Source organism: Salmo salar, chromosome ssa26 (assembly GCF_905237065.1).
Source record: "Salmo salar chromosome ssa26, Ssal_v3.1, whole genome shotgun sequence".
NCBI lineage: Eukaryota > Metazoa > Chordata > Actinopteri > Salmoniformes > Salmonidae > Salmo > Salmo salar.
Window position 1 is genome coordinate 12596588 of NC_059467.1, and position 16404 is coordinate 12612991.

The 16404-nt window shown below is 46.1% G+C and overlaps 1 protein-coding gene across 9 annotated transcripts in view; it reads right to left on the minus strand.

Annotated features, from left to right (window-relative positions):
• Window positions 1-16404, minus strand: part of znf536 (zinc finger protein 536) — a 189288-nt gene that overhangs the window by 129948 nt on the left and 42936 nt on the right. The gene's annotated exons all lie outside the window — the stretch shown is intronic.

Consider the following 16404-nt stretch of genomic DNA (forward strand, 5'->3'; position numbering starts at 1 on the left):
CATAACGCCACAAAGAGAAGACCGACTTCAGCCGTTTACACATTAGACCCCTTTTCTAATGTTTGAGATTCATTTTAAAATAACCAAATTTGTGAAGTCCCCCCCCCCCCTATAATTCAAAGTATTAAAATGTGCGGAAGATTTGTTAAGGGGGCGAGTTAAAATAGCTCAATCTCTAATCATCTGTACGACAATATTTGCTGTGAGGCATTCTAAATAGATTATCGCTGGTCCATCTGTCTCATCATTGATTGATAAGGCATTAAGCTGCTTTGGAAAAGGGAGGCCTTCCCACTACAGTAAAAGGGTTCTTCTTTTCGAAATCAGGGGCATGGCAACAGAACAACCCCGGCACTTGTCTGCTCAAGAAACTCTTTCCTTTAAGCGTTGGTGAGAGGGGAAGTAAAAATAGGACGGCTGTATCCGGTTTTGGGAAGTGTGAATCTTCTTCTTTTTATTACAAAGAGATGTGGAGGAGGGGAGGAAGTGCAAAAAAAAACACACACACACACACACAAACACAAAAACAAGGGACATCATCAACATATGAATACTATATGCAAATGGTTAGCAGAGAGCAGATGTTGGTGCATTTAATTGACCTATATGTGAATTGCATCCAAACCTTTTACTCTGTTACTACGCCCAGTGTACAATATAACTGGATTAAGGGACTGGCACACAGAACAGCAGTGTGAATGGGGACTAGACAGAGTACGGTACAGTTTGAACGCGAGAGACGGAGAGAATAGGCGTTTCAAAGGAGAGCGGCGCCTTGACAGGAAGCTGTCAGAGCTGGATGAAACCCAAACACAGCGCCTGGCTGTCAACGTCCCTCTGCTGTCTCGTGTGGATGACATCACCGTGTGACTGTGGAAATGGATCACTTAATGGCCTTTGGAGAGCAATGCCGTCTGTGACATGTTACTGTACGCCGCGTTAAGGCCTGGATTACAGCACACTGTCTTTATGGATATTCATATTTAGACTTCTCCTTCCTCTCTAATTCTCCCTCTCATTAGCTTCTCCCTCTTTCCACCCTTTCTGCCGGAGAAAGGCTAGAAGTCACGCATCTTAAGCTGAAATGTTTGCATGGGCGAGCCATGAGAAACACAGATGCTATTTTCATCTAGGCTGCCTCCTTGTCTCCCTCCCTTTCTCCTGCTTGGGAATGTCATTAAATTGTATTAAATAGCCTTTTGTCCAGAGGGCAAGGACCACCCGATATATGATAATACATTAATGCCCCAGTGTTGCAACCAGTGAGCTGAGACGATTTTAAGGCCGAGAGCTGGGCGGAACAAGCATGAAGCACCATTGTGTGTATTTGTGTGTGTATGTGCGCGCACGCGCGCGTGTGTGTCTATACGTGTGCATGTGGCTCTCTAACAACTGTGACACATACTAATAGAAACATACCTAATAAATAACAAGCTTTCAGGGTCTGGCAAGCTGACATTTTCTCTGTGAGCAGGACAATTTCATATCTGCGGTGCAGGGAACCAAATTGCATCACACGGAGATGCCAGCGGATTAGCATAAAAATTAACACTTAAATTTCAGCTTATTGCCAACCCCACTCCTGCTCCTCCTGCCACACAACAATCAATTCCTCTTATAAATCTGATTAGATTCCATGACGCTTATTATCCTAGGCATGTCCCTACACTGCCATCCAAGGCTCCAAGACTTATTTGTTTAAATAGAATGAAAGAGCTGATAAATCTATAGGTGCACTTCTCATGCACACACACACACAGGCCACCTCTCTCCCCCCACTCTCTCCCTCCATCACCCTCTCTCTCTCTCTCTCTCTCATAGTAAGTCTGATTTGCAGATCACCAATGGTGTGGAAAAACAGGGAGGGAAATCAATCTTGATGGATATGCTGTAGTACTGTAAAACGTAGCTGATGCCCAGATTGCTCTGAAACTAAGCAAAAACGAGTTCATGCATTTCTAAAAAAAAACAAGTTAACACTTTGTACGGCTTCCAATGTTCTGAGCGTGTTTATATACGATGTCCCAGAGACCATCTTCGCTTGCTCTCCCTCCTTTGACCACCTCCCTCCGAAGACAACTCCATCCACAAACTTTCCCCGACCCTCTCACCACCTCCCATCTCATGAAAGCTACGCTCTTTTCCTCTTCTAAATCGCTTCTCCTTTTTGAGATTCTTTATGTAATGAATAGCGCTATAGAAGTTGAAAAGAATATTATTGTTATTATAAAATGTCAATCCAATAACAACGTGTTTGGTCTTTTTCGTCTTTTGACCAGCCCTGAAGTACGCCTTTTCAGTCATTTATCAAGTGCACAGCTACTTTCAACGGTCTCCATGTTTATCTAGGGGGAAATCGTAGCAAGGAAAAGCCATCTCATGTTGGAAAGCTTAATACAGTTGCGATGAAACATTTGTCAATATAGCACTTTAGAAAACATTGCACAAATACGCGGTGAAAGCCGAACGCACGTTGGGTGGCTTGCTAGGCAGAGAGACTCCCTTTTGTTTAGATCAATGGCATTTCATCGCATCCAGATGTCTTTAAGCACCGTTCAGCCACCGTTCCCTGCGCTCCAAGACGGACGCTAAACGAATACAAACAGTTATTTCTAACGCCATTCCTCCTCCATGCTTAACAGTGTCACGGTCCCAGACCCTAGCTCGTCTTAAGGTGAACTACCGTTCAGATCCAGGGCCTTAAGACTGGGATGATGAAACGTGATTAAGAGCAGGCAGAGTTCCTGGGTCGTGTTGTGTGTGTACGCCTGCTCTGGGCCTTCTGGCTGTGGACAGGAGAGACGTTTTATCCTCTCTCCCGGGTCGAAAATTCCACGTCGGGCGTGACGCCCGCGTCACATTGTAGGCCACGCGCCTGAGGAGATCTGGGACAGAGGTGTGCCAAGGCTGAGTCAGGCATTACAAAATAAGACTGGTATATAGGCCCCCCGATTCGATGCCCAAACTGCTCTACGACACAGTGGAGCAGAGGGGGAAAGAGGGAGAGAGAGGGAGAGAGGGAGGAATATGAAACAGAGGGAGTAAAAGAGAGAGAGTGAACGTCTGATGTTATAAGTGGATAACAACAGCCCCTGCTATGCAGCAGCGGAGGCGCAGAATCATTTCAACCAGCTACCCCCCCCCCTCACACTCTAGCCACCCCTCTATTCTTATGTTAACACAGCTAAAGAGGAGTGGGCCCACCCAGCAGTAGAAACTTCAGGAAAAAGAATCTATTTCTCTCCACTGCCTAATGTAACTTACACCGTCCATAAGAGCAAACTCCAGCAACACCAATACATTTACTGTGCTTTTAAAGCATATTACCTTTCACAGAGTTTATGAACAATAAACGGGGTGATTAGCTGGTCTATTTTTCTCTCTGTAAGGCCACGCAACGGTGGGGGAAGAATTTGAAAGTCTTTGTATTCAGAGTAAACACTGCTCTCTTTGTTGATTGTAGTCTTTCGTTCTTTTTGTTGTTGTCATTTATATTTTTTTCTCCTTCAGAGCCTGTTGTTTTTTTCTCCAAACAATACATCCGCTCTCTCGCGTCTGAAGTGCACACCTCGCTGACATGTTATAGGTTAAACCCTGTTGAACGGAGAGACATCATTTATACCGTACTTTTTTACGGCCGTGCGTAATTAAGGCAGCATGTCCTATCTCTCAGCCATCTATACGCCCGAGGCCTTTATTTAAACAACTTAACAGTGAAATGTTTGCGTTCTCAGCATTCGGCGGGGCCCACCCACAGATTATTATTCCATACCTCTCCAGGACTTTTTGAGGAGTTTACGCTTAGAGCGGTTATTGTTTTTGATTATGGCAGTCTCTTAAGACTCGACGCCACCGGGCTAAAAAACATGTTTACAGAATCCGTGTGTGAACCTGAAGGCCGTACCCAGGCCAAATGTACATTCTCCATATGATTTACGGACATCAGATTAAACTATTTATGTCCACGCACGGCTGTTTAAAATTCACTGCTTGGGGCTTTTTAGGAGTGCACACGCATGTTTGCATTTCTCACTGTGTTTAATGGAATTTGATGGAAAGATTGAGTGTTTACACTTCATCAGAAGTGATACAAAAAAAAATGGTAGACTCAGCAAATGCTTATTATCGGTTTATTGGAGTAGTAATATCTAATATCACCTATATAAAAAGTTGTTCCAAGTATTGCCAACACACACACACACACACACACACACACACACACACACACACACACACACACACACACACACACACACACACTGCAAACTTGCATATCCACAAACCAAAAACACACATCAAGGTTGTCTGGGGGCCTACAAGGCTGTGTGGGTCACTGTGTGTCTGGCTGTAGAGTCTAGGGGGGGATTGGCAGTTTCTGTGTAGTTTCAGGATCAGGCTGAAAGTAAAAGTGAGTTATGTTTGTGGAGAGACAACACTAGACAGGATCAGGCTGAAAGCAAAAGTGAGTTATGTTTGTGGAGAGACAACACTAGACAGGATCAGGCTGAAAGTAAAAGCGGGTTGTGTTCGTGGAGAGACAACACTAGACAGGATCAGGCTGAAAGTAAAAGTGAGTTATGTTTGTGGATAGACAATACTAGACGGGCCCAGGCTGAAGGTAAAAGCGGGTTGTGTTCGTGGAGACACAACACTAGACAGGATCAGGCTGAAAGTAAAAGTGGGTTGTGTCCGTGGAGACACAACACGAGACAGGATCAGGCTGAAGGTAAAAGCGGGTTGTGTCCGTGGAGACACAACACGAGACAGGATCAGGCTGAAAGTAAAAGTGGGTTGTGTCCGTGGAGACACAACACTAGACAGGATCAGGCTGAAAGTAAAAGCGGGTTGTGTCCGTGGAGACACAACACGAGACAGGATCAGGCTGAAGGTAAAAGCGGGTTGTGTCCGTGGAGACACAACACGAGACGGGACCAGGCTGAAGGTAAAAGCGGGTTGTGTTCGTGGATAGACAACACTAGACGGGCCCAGGCTGAAGGTAAAAGCGGGTTGTGTTCGTGGATAGACAACACTAGACGGGCCCAGGCTGAAGGTAAAAGCGGGTTGTGTCCGTGGAGACACAACACGAGACAGGATCAGATGTCAGAGCAGATGTATTTTAATGGTGTCTTCTGATGACTGATGCTCAGCACACCACCATGCACAATTTAAGTGTGGCACATCACAGTGAGTCAGGTGGTGGTAGACCACAGGGCACATCCAAAAAGCTTCCAGTCAAAGAGGCTTGCTTTTAACACGTACACATGCACCACCTAGCACACCTTTGATGCTCCATACGACTCTGCTCCCCCCTTTTAGAAATATACAGCAAAGGATGGCGACAATCAGGGACGGGAATAGGGTGGACTGGTCACACTCAAGCAGTCACACATACTGTACTCTATGCCTTGTTAAAAGCCGCCATGCAGACACTAACTTCATAAAATAACATTCTAAAGGTTCTATTTAATGTGCATCCTTATTTATCCTGGGTATAAAAAAAAAACATCCGCTTGCCCCTGAAAGAAAAGAAAAACACAATCCCATAAATGAATGTTGGTAAAAGGCCTTTGGGCGTAAGCATGCTTTTTCATTCTCTGTTCCTAATGGAAAAAGCTCTCTAACGCCGTTCCCCTTGTAACCCATAGCCGTCCCATAGGACTTGGCCTGGGACAAGCCCTGTCCTCTATGATAATCACATAGAGGACCTATGAATCGCTAGCCATCTAAGGGCTCGGGGCTTTGCTGCAGTGTGCAGACGGGACTTCTGAACCTTTTGGTTAGCCGTCTTCTGATGAAGAAAATGAAATGATTTGACTTTTAAGACATGCGCCGCTATTCCATCACCCGGCCTTGCTCGTCGCTTCATTACTGTTCTGAGATCAGCTGTTCTTTTTCACTCCCTTTTTCTGCTGCTACTTGAGCATGTTTACTAAGACCCACCCGGCCTTGCTCGTCGCTTCATTACCGTTCTGAGATCAGCTGTTCTTTTTCACTCCCTTTTTCTGCTGCTACTTGAGCATATTTACTAAGACCCAGCTAGATGACTGACTAGGTAAGAAAGCTACTAGGAACTCATACTCTTGCTACTATCCTAATAGTGTATACTGTATATCAGAGGTTGACTAGCTACATTTGAGTAGTTAAAAGTGCTGACTCCATCTGTTTACTAGCTTGACTTGTGCTTAAGGGTAGATGAGTGCCAGGCAGTCTGACCTGAGGCTTGTTAAGGGGAACTGGATGGGTGGACCGGGTCTGCATGACACACAGGCACAGACACGCCAGTCATCTATAAACTCGCCAGAGAGGGAGACCCCCAAGTCTCTCCAGTCACATTAGGAAACCGCGCAACATGTTTGCACTTGTGCTACAGATCATGCTATTCCCACCTCGCACTGGAGTTAGAGTTCTAGCGTAACGGTGTGTGTGTGTGTGTGTGTGTGTGTGTGTGTGTGTGTGTGTGTGTGTGTGTGTGTGTGTGTGTGTGTGTGTGTGTGTGTGTGTGTGTGTGTGTGTGTGTGTGTTTGTGTGTGTGTCTTGCAAACAATCTGTATAACCTGCACAGACCCTGGCCCTGCCTGGTGCAAGGCAAAGCCCCATGTGAGAGGCTTGTTCTGCAGCACACAGGCTGTGTCTCTCTCTCTCTCTCTCTCTCTCTCTCTCTCTCTCTCTGTGCCCCTTTTCTCACAAGTCCTCAGACCATCATCCCACACCTAGTTTCATACACTGGCAAATCCACGCACACACACAGCCTTTTACCACAACCTGCCCGACAACACTATGCTAACGTGGTCTACCTCGGCAACAGATCGAAGCCATACTACCAGATCTTGGTTTTAGTGTCTACCGTAGACTTGTACATCCCTCTCTCCCCACTGCATGTGTTGTAGAAGCCTCACCACCTAGGGAGTCAGGGCAGACATTTCTTTACCTCAGCCTCACCGCCTAGGGAGTCAGGGCAGACATTTCTTTACCTCAGCCTCACCGCCTAGGGAGTCAGGGCAGACATTTCTTTACCTCAGCCTCACCGCCTAGGGAGTCAGGGCAGACATTTCTTTACCTCAGCCTCACCGCCTAGGGAGTCAGGGCAGACATTTCTTTACCTCAGCCTCACCGCCTAGGGAGTCAGGGCAGACATTTCTTTACCTCAGCCAAAGGTAAACAGATTGAACAGGCCACCTGGCTGCCGCCAAGTAAGCACTTCTCGGGCTGAGACGAGCGGGCTGAAACTGGAACCACTCTGCAGGGTCATGTCCCCAGCACAAATGGACCAAACGTCCATTCATCTTTAAGTACAGGACACAGAGGGAAAACAGTTTTGGTTGAAAATATCATCTTGGGGCAAGTCCCAACACCACATAAAATAATGTCATGGATAAATACAGACAGCTTCCTATTACTGATTATTCTGATGTTAAATGTTTATTGGTGATAGGGAACACTGGTTGCTGACCATTGAAGACCTGAGACGGCATGGTTTATGGTCCACACACACACAGTGCACGCCACCGAGGGGAGCACTATCGATCGCACGTGGCACCGACACACTCTCATCGGTGTCATTCAAACCCTTTCAATTTTTAATCACCAGTTCAACACTAGATCCAGTCCCTCCACTGGGCCACACATGCCAGCACACACACACACACACACACACACACACACACACACACACACACACACTACGCATGCACACATACAGACACACACACAAACACATGCATACACACACACACGCACACACACATATGCATGCACACATACAGACACACACACACATATGCATGCACACATACAGTCACACACACAAACACATGCATACACACACACACACACATATGCATGCATACATACAGACACACACACAAACACATGCATACAAACACACACATATGCATGCACACATACAGACACACACACAAACACATGCATACAAACACACACACACACACACATATGCATGCACACATACAGACACACACACAAACACATGCATACAAACACACACACACACACACACATATGCATGCACACATACAGACACACACACACATATGCATGCACACATACAGTCACACACACAAACACATGCATACACACACACACACACATATGCATGCATACATACAGACACACACACAAACACATGCATACAAACACACACATATGCATGCACACATACAGACACACACACAAACACATGCATACAAACACACACACACACACACATATGCATGCACACATACAGACACACACACAAACACATGCATACAAACACACACACACACACACACATATGCATGCACACATACAGACACACACACACATATGCATGCACACATACAGTCACACACACAAACACATGCATACACACACACACACACACACATATGCATGCATACATACAGACACACACACAAACACATGCATACAAACACACACATATGCATGCACACATACAGACACACACACAAACACATGTATACAAACACACACACACACACACACACACACATATGCATGCACACATACAGACACACACACAAACACACACGCATACAAACACACACACACACACACACACACACACACACACACACACACATACGCATGCACACATACAGACACACACACAAACACATGCATACACACACACACGCACACACACATATGCATGCACACATACAGACACACACACACATATGCATGCACACATACAGTCACACACACAAACACATGCATACACACACACACACACATATGCATGCATACATACAGACACACACACAAACACATGCATACAAACACACACATATGCATGCACACATACAGACACACACACAAACACATGCATACAAACACACACACACACACACATATGCATTCACACATACAGACACACACACAAACACATGCATACAAACACACACACACACACACACATATGCATGCACACATACAGACACACACACACATATGCATGCACAGATACAGTCACACACACAAACACATGCATACACACACACACACACATATGCATGCATACATACAGACACACACACAAAAACATGCATACAAACACACACATATGCATGCACACATACAGACACACACACAAACACATGCATACAAACACACACACACACACACATATGCATGCACACATACAGACACACACACAAACACATGCATACAAACACACACACACACACACACATATGCATGCACACATACAGACACACACACACATATGCATGCACACATACAGTCACACACACAAACACATGCATACACACACACACACACACACACATATGCATGCATACATACAGACACACACACAAACACATGCATACAAACACACACATATGCATGCACACATACAGACACACACACAAACACATGTATACAAACACACACACACACACACACACACATATGCATGCACACATACAGACACACACACAAACACACACGCATACAAACACACACACACACACACACACACACACACACACACACACACACACACACACACACACACACACACACACACACACACACACATATGCATGCATACATACAGACACACACACAAACACATGCATACAAACACACACATATGCATGCACACATACAGACACACACACAAACACATGCATACAAACACACACACACACACATATGCATGCACACATACAGACACACACACAAACACATGCATACAAACACACACACACACACACACACACACACACACACACACACACACACACACACACACACACACACACACACACACACACACACACACACACACGCATGCATGCATACAAACACACACGCAGTACACTTACAGAAAGCAAGGTTAGACTGCACGACCAACCAAAAAGAACACACCAGGCCCACAGACAGGCTCATACAATAGATCTCATCACATGGCTTTTATAAAGCCCACCAACTTTTCCCCTTCAGCTTGACCTTGCTCAGTGGTATTCATTACATCATTAAGTTACCTCTTCATTAACTTTTCATTATTTATGGAGGCTTTGGGGAGGGGAGTCTTTATCAAATAGTATCTTTTGTTGAGCTCACTATGTAGAGGACAGCTCCCCCTGAGAACCAGCCCGGTATCTTTCTCTCACTGCCAACAGGACTATCAGCCATGAGCCCTGTCATCTCATACCTCAGAAATACTGCTCTGTTCAGACTGGGGGCGGGAGGGGGGGGCAGCTACTCTGGCTTCCAAATAGAGGGCGTGTCCTCTACAAAATAGTCACAGGGATTTGAGCATAGCTTTATAGCCACAGCGTCTGGTCGTCAGTTATCTCTTCCCCCCCCCACTCCTATATTTTCCCCCCTTCGTTTCTTTCATATATTTCTATTGCAATGTCAAACTGCTGCACTATAACCTCTGACTCATCCAAACATCTCTGGACAGAACACATAAACATATTTGTGTTTTTCTAGCCTTACATGAGCGCCATTCTGTTCCCGAGCGTTCGTGGCGATCTGTCATTAGCGATACATCGGCCCGAAAACACAGCCACAGATTGCGTTTAAAAAAAATAAAAAAAAGTTCTGGCCACCGACCATTTAGCATCACCAGCCAATTATAAATGGCAAATCACAATACGCAGATTTCCTTTTTTTCCTCCCCTCCTAACAGCGGACCCTGGCAAGGCTCCACGGCTTCTCTTTAATAATGTGGTGATAGCCCTTTGTGCTTGGAGCTGCCCGGCCATTTGTTATTTCACACAATGAGCTGTGAGAGAGAGAGAGAGGGACGATTAGGAGTCTGGATGATACAGTGACCGGAACACCTCCTGTACCAAAAGAGCCCGTCCCAAATAGACTACAGTAATGCAGCCCTATACTGTAGTCGGGCTAGTGAGCTGCCTCTCAATCTCCAGACCATCTAAAGATCATTTGTCAATTACAGGAGGCTAATGCATCGGGAGGCGAGAATCCCACTGAAATAAAGGGAGGGGAAAAAAGCGAGGGGGGGGGGGGAGAAAAAAAATCTCTTGAGAAACGCTCACACGCTAATAATATAACTTAAACATGCTGAGAGAGAGCATTATGCGCAAATGGAAATCAAAAAAGAAAAACACAGTGTAATTTAAACTGGGGCAGGGCTGGAATGGGTTTATCTTACAAATGGTAATCTCTTTCTCTCTTTCTCTCTCTCTCTCTCTCTCCCTGCTCCTTTTGAGTAAGAAGACCACCGCAATATTATCAGGGAAATAGATTTCACTATGAGATGGGTCCCTGCCCAGTCAAAAGGAGATCTATGTTTTGTGTTGAAAGGGTTAAAAAGGTGACACTGAAGCCTCAACAACGGTGGTAGAAATCCTTTCTAGAGGGGACTATGGCAGCCAGGACTCCCAACACACGGAGAGGTACAGTCTCTGAGGTAAATCACATCTCCACAGTTGCACTCCACCCCTGGCCTTTAAAGACATGCCCTAGTCTACTACCTCACAAGGTACTCGACAGATGAAGAAACCGCATCTACCGCCTTGAAAAGTGAACACTGTAAAATGTACAGAAACATTTCCAAAATAGCTACCAGAGAGACGTGTCGCGGTAAATAACGCTCAAGGTCGACCGAGCATTACTCTGGAAATAACGAAGAAAAGAAATAACATCAACAAAAATTCAAACTGTGTATTTCTCTTCAGCGGAGCTGGAGTTATAGAATAATGTGCAACGTTTCAAGGCTTAGCAGAAACCTCAGAGAGACAATGGATGAACACAAACAAAAACAGACACACACACACACACACACACACACACCAAGGCCCAGTCAGTCTGACGTTATCTTGTAAGACTTGTGTTTCCGAGCAGCTGCATTGCTGAAAAGAGGTGTGCTGATATATTCTAATCACTTTTTTAGCCTGGCTGATTATCGCATCAAATGGGCTGTGGCGTGATTGGTTGTTTTAACCGAGAATTGCTCAGTAGAACAGAATGTTACTGTCCTCCTTTAAGATCTCTGTGTCCCCCTTCCCCACTAGCAGAATAATCACCAGAGGGGAAAGAAAATCTAGAATAACTTTGTTTCACTTTGTTCAGTTGTTGCTTATTTGGTCCTTCTTTTAAAGAACGTTTCCTGGTTTGAGAAAGGCTGCGTAAAGGTGGGCCTATCTGAAATGTTTCCTGATTGTAATTGTCAATGTGAGGACGCAAAGAGTCTGGCTAGCCCAGGTACGACCCAGCTAGTGTTAGAAGTCTCCTTAACTTAAATGACATCCTTATGTGAGCGAGATCCTATCACTCTCAGCCCCTTTCCAGCTGACCCGCTTCATTTCCATCCCTCTCCCCTTCCACCTCCTCTTTAAGAGACTAAAGCGCTGCACACACTCCACTCCTCCACTCCACTCCTCTCAATCCCTCCCATGTCTTCCCGATTCTCCGTCATCCCAAGACGTAAGCTATCGGAATATTGGGAAAGTTGTGCCGAGTTCAGATTGGACCTGTGTAGCGATGACAGAACACATCATCCGACAGCCCCGCTGAGCTCCTGCTGAAATAGTTGTCTGCCGCACGGCATTACTGTCACGCTTCTCCGAGATGGAGCGCACCACTCTGCTTCTCCCCTGTTAGGCTGCACCTTCAGGGAATACACTGAGACACCTGGGGCAGGCCCCACCGAAGAGCTGAGTCCCACACTACAGCCACCTCGGGTCACAGCGACACAACAGCAACCAGAGAGAGAGAGATAGAGAGAGTGAGAGAGACAGAGTGAGAGAGAGTGAGAGAGAGAGAGACAGAGTGAGAGTGAGAGTGAGAGTGAGAGAGAGAGAGTGAGAGTGAGAGTGAGAGAGAGAGTGAGAGTGAGAGAAAGAGTGAGAGAAAGAGTGAGAGAGTGTGAGAGAAAGAGTGAGAGAGAGTGAGAGAGAGAGAGCGAGAGAGAGAGAGAGAGAGAGAGAGAAAGAGAGACAGAGAGAGAGAGAGAGAGCGAGAGAGAGAGAGACAGAGAGAGAGAGAGAGAGAGAGAGAGAGAGAGCAAAAGTGCCTTCTCAAGAGCGGGAAATTCCTCCTCATCTCATAGGCAATTGGATTAGTTAATGATAACACATCACCTCAACACTCCAGCTCCGTTCTTCATTACTGCATATCCTCCAGCTAGAGCTCATGCATCATGCATGTGATGACTTAAGTTGCGGGTTACATCTAAGTCTATGTTAGCAGACTGTATACGTCGGCAAAATGTGCATGTACCTGTGCTGTACACTACTGGGTGTGGGATAAATCAATATGGTACTGAGTTGAACTTAACTTAGCCATATCCTAGGACCTCACATGCCTTACACAATCCCCTGTAATCAAAGACTGCAGCCTTAACTGTCAGAGAGGGATCCCTGCCAGAGAGAGGGGGGTAGGGGTGGACGGGGGGGTAGACCCCCAGACCCTAGAGATGGAGTGTCACATGAGCTCCATCGCAGAGTGCCTTTATTAGCCGAGGCGTGGGTCTTACCCTCACTGTCATCTTCAAATGTGGCGAACACCTGCTCACAGGCGCGCAACACAATCACACAGAGCCTGCAAAGAATTAATTTAGAGTTGGGGTAATTGCAACAAAAATATGAAATCTGGACGCGTCACATCCATTTCTCAGGGCCCCAACTGAGAGTAATTTGAAACAGCTTCCCATCGATGGACTTTTCATCTTTTGTTTTTCTCTGCGAAAGCTGTGCAGTTTCTTTAATACCACACAGACATCCAGACGGTTATTTGCTTAAAGAGGGACAACTGACAGAAATTCTTTATGCTTCTATCCCCCCCCAATACCGCTCTCGCCTCAGATTCCAAGTCTAAGATATATGATGGTTCCGGTGCCAGCATCTATAATATAAATTAGCAATGCAATAAGATTTGCAACGCTGCCACAATCAGCCCTGAATCCATAAGCAAATCAGCCGCCTTCTCTCACCCACCCGTGCCAGTGTTGCTTTTTACTCAGTCACATAATGATCCCTCTATCCGTCAAGCTCTGAGACTCAGTCACTGCTAATAATTCATGCCACTTTTTATATGCCATTGTGCCTCTTGATGTTCCTCATCACTGAACCCTGCATGACTGGTGCCACAATTACATGTTTGTGTGTGTGTGTGTGTGTCCGTGTGCTTGTGCACGCGTGTGTGTGAACTCAAACGGGCTGCATACTTTCTGCGTATGTCCACGTCTGTGTGTGGTGTGTGCTCTGATCGACATTAGTTTGAATGGTTAGGAGGGAACAGATGTCAGCGCATGTCGACTGCCAGGAAGACTGAACAAAGCCAATCACATTCATCCCTTTCCTGTCCAAATGCAGTAAAAGAGGGGGACCTGCAAAAACAACCCATGGCATTAACTGTGAGCATGCCATCCCCATTCCGTCCCATGCCATCCCATTCCGTCCTGTGTATAAACCAGCACATGCTGCCCGCCTGCCTGGCACACAGAGGGACACGTCCATCTCATTCAGGATAAATCGCTTAAATGATTAGAGACGTGGAGGAGTGTAGAGGCAAGATACAAAATGGCGTCAGAATATTATCTACCCTCAAGGATAGCTTGATCATTCATGAGATAGTATCTCAAGTCAGCGAGCGATAGAATCTATACCCAAACAGGTCTTTTTCACATATAAAAATGATCCCCTCAAATGCAAACTATGTTTTGACATAACGACCAGCTTCTGTGTGTTGTTTTGATTTGAACTGCTATGTTAAGTAATGTTCCCGTGTTGAACAAAATCTGTTAACTGGAATCACGATCAACATGCACAACAGGCATACTGACGCACGGCGGCCTTTTTCATACGCTCAGCTAGGAGTGGAAACCTAATTCAGGTGACAAACGGGCATCTTCATTATTTTTGGGGGGAGAAATTTTAGTCACGCAGAAAATCTAATTCACCAGATGATAATGAAGAGGAAACGGAGGAGGACAACAGAGGCGCGGCTACACCGCATTGTTTGACCTCTGACCCACACAGCACTGCTCAGACCCAGCGGCGAAAGACACTTACTGGGGCGTATTGGGAAACGAATACGTTGGACCATTAACAGACGTTCTGTGACGGACATCTCCCAGAACGTGGATAACAACCGCTTTTTTCCCCACAACTGGAGTGGCGTTTGCTCTATTCATTTTGACTTAGGCCCTTGACACAATGGCTCACAGGGCTTTTCTGAGTCTTCCGAAATGTTTCCCCTTGGTCAGGTTCCTGAATGCTTATCATGATATTGATTATGACACCCCTCTTCTGCATCAAAGGAGATGTGCCTCTACAAACAGGCGTCTGTGCTTCATTTCAGACCGACAGCCAGCGCATCATAAAATAATTGGCCCTCGCCGTGTTATAACCCCTTACCGTACATTGGCTCGGTTTATTTGCCTGCAGATATACTGCATCTACCTGCTCTATAGAGGCCAAATGATTTTGGGGATATAGATACACTGAGCTATGTACTAATCTGGCATGGAAAGAGATTGAAAGTATAGAAGGACAAGAAAGAGAGAGAGAGAGAGAGAGAGAGAGAGAGAGAGAGAGAGAGAGAGAGAGAGAGAGAGAGAGAGAGAGAGAGACCGTGACAACAAAGCATCATGGGAGCTGTGCTCACAGACGTGCGCATGGCAATACGTCTGCTCAGTTTTCTTGCTGTCCTTTTTACATTCCCAGACCCAACTGGGTCTCAAATGTGATCGGCGTAGCAGTCCAAGATGGACCTGGGGTTAAAGTGACTGGCAAGAGTATCAACTCTCAGAACCACCTCCCAGTTTTGAGAGCTCCGTCATGTCGACTGTCGCCATTCCAACGGAGCATGTTTGTCGTGACACACAGAGGAGGACGAATGACAAAACACCACCTGCAACAGACGCCTGGAAGTAACAGATTGCTTGAGAACGGCCCCTTCAACGGTTCTCTATTTCTCTCTTTTTATGCTGGTGTGTGTGCGTGTGTGCGTGCGTGCGTGTCTGTGTGTGTGCGTGTGTGTGCGTGTGTGTGCGCGTGTTGTGGTGAGAACTATAACGGGTAAATATTCTCCACGTGCAGAGCAACGTAACCTATGGCATCACGTGAGTGACTGTCATAGGGAGTGAGTGCCAGAGCCTTGGACATGTGGCGTGGGGAATCCGGTGACCTTTCCCCCCCCCGCGGCTGCATTGTAAACCACACACCATTTCCCATAATACTTGAACAGCCTGTGAGTGGTGTGTAACCCCTGAGGTTAAAGAGCAATCTGTAACCAATTAACCATTTGACTAGCAAAGCCTGCGTACCGTGAATGGGAGGAATGCACAGAGCAGTGGAAAACCTCTGACTGGATGCAGGAAGGGGGGAGGAGGGTTGGTGGTTGGCGACTAAGGATAACCGAGGGAGGGGTTACGTGTGAAGGGGGAGCGGGGGAGCG